This window comes from Nematolebias whitei, chromosome 1, assembly GCF_014905685.2.
Source record: "Nematolebias whitei isolate Nwh7 chromosome 1, NemWhi1, whole genome shotgun sequence".
Classification (NCBI taxonomy): domain Eukaryota; kingdom Metazoa; phylum Chordata; class Actinopteri; order Cyprinodontiformes; family Rivulidae; genus Nematolebias; species Nematolebias whitei.
The window spans coordinates 31,651,437-31,655,449 of record NC_056498.1 but is presented as its reverse complement, the minus strand read 5'-3'; positions in this window follow the sequence as shown (position 1 = coordinate 31,655,449).

Sequence of the window (4,013 nt, the reverse complement as noted above, 5' to 3'; positions counted from 1 at the left end):
CCTTTGAATGCCAAATTGATCTTGTTTGAGCAGCTCCTCCCACTCTTCAGTGGCCAATCTATACACAGTCAGATTACATTTGAAGACGCCCTTATAGCAAAAGGTACTGCCTGCGGGAGATGCACTTCCCACTTGAAAGCTCTGAGTAGAATACACTCTTGGGTAGTCTGCAGTCTTCCATTCACTGGATGTGGCCGCACCATCGCAGTTGTCCTCTCATCAGTAGGGCTTCCATGCTGTGAGTATTTGAGAGACGAAGAACATCGGCATTTGTGACACGATCCTGCCATTTGATGCACAAATACAGATAAAGAACATGCTTAGCTAGGCTAACTTTTCTATCAGAACCCATTTATTTTCTTCCATGTCATCAGTTTCCTTTTAGTTGTTAAGCAATCAGAAACATTACCAAACATTATTTATAAGGTTTCTGATTGCAATATAACAGGTATTTTGCAATATACCTTCTATGAATGCTCCAGGCTGCATCGGCAATGCTCTGGATGCTTCCACTGTCATTTGTGCTTGTAAATAAGTATAGACTGCATCTTAAATAATAAATGTCATGCAGAATTCATGACATTGTAAAGGTTTGGAAAAAAAAAAGAAAAGGTAAAAAAAGGTACATTTTTTTGTTGGGTTATAGAGCAGGGGTCCCATAAGTGAACATTGGGACCATTACTGGTCCATGGATTATTTGGTATTGTGAGGCACAAAAATAATAAATAAATAAAAAACACTCTTGAAAAATTTATAATTACATTGGTCTGTAGTGTATTTTATTTTAAAAATATGATCTCTTCCAGGGGCAGAATGGTGGCGCAACTGGTAGAGCTGCTGCCTCTCAGCGAGCAGGTCCCTGGTTCAAATCCCGGTCCAGGGGCCTTTCTGGGTGGAGTTTGCATGTTCTCTCCGTGCATGTGTGGGTTTTCTCTGGGTACTCCCGTTTCCTCCCACAGACCAAAAACATGTATGTTAGTCTGATTGGTAACTCTAAATTTTCCCTAGGTATGAGTGAGAGAGTGAATGGTTGTTTGTCTCTATGTGTCCCTGTGATGGACTTGCGACCCATCCAGTGTGTACCCTTCCCCTCGCACAGTGATTGCTGGACATGGGCACCGGCGACCCCCGTGATGTAAAATGGAAGAAGCGGGTAAAAGATAATGGATGGATGGATGGATGGATGGATGGATAGTAAATCTACAAGCCAACTCTAACAAGGTCGAGTCAGGTCCTCTGGACGGGTTCTTCTTTGATGGTCCAGAGGACCAGACTGAACCTTGTTAGAATTATCTTCCTGGATTATTAAACATGCATCAGGAGACCTACAAGCTATCTTTTGAAAAAACAAGATAAAGAAAAAAAACATACAGCTGTTCATGGCTGAGGGGAAAAAACAATAATTTATAGTTTTACATTCATTCAACCTTTATTTAGACAGGTAAATCCCATTGAGCCTCAAGGACTCATTTACAAGAGACCTGATTTCAACAAAGTATGATGACAACAATGGACAATAAACAGTTATAAAAAGTCATCTTTTTTTTTTTTAAACAAATAGGATGGCTAAAAAAAAAGAAAAGTGAAAACAAAAGTAACGAAAAACAGCTAGATTCTAAGGCGAATGTAAAAAACTAAAAACAGGAACAGGTCTGCATTGGTCCCTGGTGTCATGCTTGCAAATGAGAACAGGTTCACAAATATTTCACCAGATAAAAGAAAGGTCAATTAAATTAAAGGAGGCAATGGCCTCCTTTATGCAATTACAGGCATGGTATCAGTATCGGACAATGTTAGCGATAAAGTTAAATATTGGCAATTCCATCAAACTAAATCACAGATATAAAAGGCTTCTGTTTTAAGTTATTTTTTTATTTAAAAAGCTGTCAAGTATATCTATTAATGTACCACTACTTATGCGCTTTTCACTTGTCGCTCGTGAACAGCTTGAGTTTACATTTGTGAAAATTTACAAATTTGCACATTTCGATTGTTGACATTGTGTTAGAGAGTAAACGTCATGAATAAATTTGACATTAAATATAATCCAGGTTGAAGTGTCACATAATTTTCAGCCCCCTTGTTGGCATCTGCATTTGGTAGCAGGCTAAAGTGACAAAGACAATGCAGAATAATGTGTGTTAATTCCACTGCAGAGAAAGCTATGTAGTCTCTGTAAGTAGGTCTAGGAAAAATAAATAAATAATAATATCGGTATTGGTATCGGTTAGCGTCCAAATAAGTTTTAACACATTGGCATATCGTCCAAAAATCCAATATTGTGCATCCCTAAATGTAATACTTGTCTTCAACTGGAAGAAAGAAGCTGCACATGAACTTTATTGGACGTTTTAGTCATTTTGACTCAAATACAAAGCTGATAATTACACTCTAACTTTCAGTTTTGAGTTGATGAAAATAAAACTTGCAGTTGCTCACATCTAGTAAACATTTACAAATTAAATATTGCAGGATCGATGTCAACAATTACCTAGACCACCTTTACTGGCATGTCATCTTGAGTATGTTTTTTTTTTTTTCTTCACCGTACCAGGGTGCTAAAATGATTAATACAATGAATTACAAGTGTATAAATCTGCAGGCTTCAGACACAAAGGTATACAGCAAAACTTAAACCTATTCGGGCCAAACTTTTTATAGGTTTACGTGCTATATTATTGTATATATAACGATACGAAGCAAGACAAATGTGAAGACTGGGTGTGGAAAATAGCCGTTCATTGTAATCCAGTAAGTGTGGCAAAATCTGATCAAAAGACAAATGGATGATTGCTCAGGCAAGGGTTGACTTTGAGGCTCTCTGTCTTGTTTTGATCCAATTTGCAGCTAAGAAAAGTCTCTCCACAGAGCGTGATGTAATTGGCAGAGTAATAATAACCCTTAGCAGTGTGCTGACACGGGGAAAATTTTCTGTTAAGCACTTCCATTAGAGATGAATAGCTGTGTCCAGTGACTATTTTATGTCTTATCTGCTGAATGAAAGCTCAGCTTGTGATGGATTTGTTGGTCTGACTCCACAGCAACTCAGTCAAATGTTGCTGACCCAGGATAGAAGGAGGCTGCGGCTTGCATTATTTTATGCACGTCTTTATGAAAGTTGCAGTCCACTTTAGTTGTGTTTGTCCAGGATTGCTTTTTTGCATTTGTCGCAAAATTGTTACTTATTGTATTATTTGAAATGTTCATTAAGGATGTCATGATCACACTGACAGAAAGTCTTAACAATAGAGGAGACGAAGACCCATGATAGCTGCGAGTCCTTATGCTCATATAATGTTTTTTAACTTCGCTTATTAGCTCAATGATCAGAAAGGTATTCAAAACATTTGACCGAACTAATCACTTTAGTTCTCTCACACCGTTGAAGATGAGACACGCAAGTTCAATTTCTAAATTTGCAAGAACGACTATGATTTTAACTATGTCTGCTGACAAAAACAACAAAATCCACTTTGACAAGAATCATAAAAATAACATTTTGTTGGAATGTTTGTTTCAAAAGAGCATTGCTTTAAAAAGAGCAAGCAGTGCGTCCATGTCTACCGTCCTTGAGGGATTTGAACAGTGAATATTTTTGTAGTTTTTGACGTGTGTTTTTCTGGACTGAATTACATAGGGGATGCAAGTAAGCGCTAATGTTTTGGTGCAAGATATTCAAGTAGGTAGAAGTTACGCTGTGGAGAAGTACAGAGTTAGGTTTCTTTTTTTGTTTGCTTGTCCAAGGCAGTACACAGGAATGGATTATGGTGAGTGGAGTGAGCAACTTTACCCACCACCAGGTGCAAAGGTGGAGCCAGGGGGTAGTCATTGGTGGCTTGGCCTTCACAGACTTATTTTTTGGCCATAACAAGAGCCACTCCAATAATTTGAGGAAGCTGTACTGTTAAGCAATATAAAAACTAGAAAGAATAGTTTCCTGAAATGGTTGGTGTGATTGCTTGACATACACATATGGTGGTGGCCATCTTGGACTATGATGCCTATATACAGTA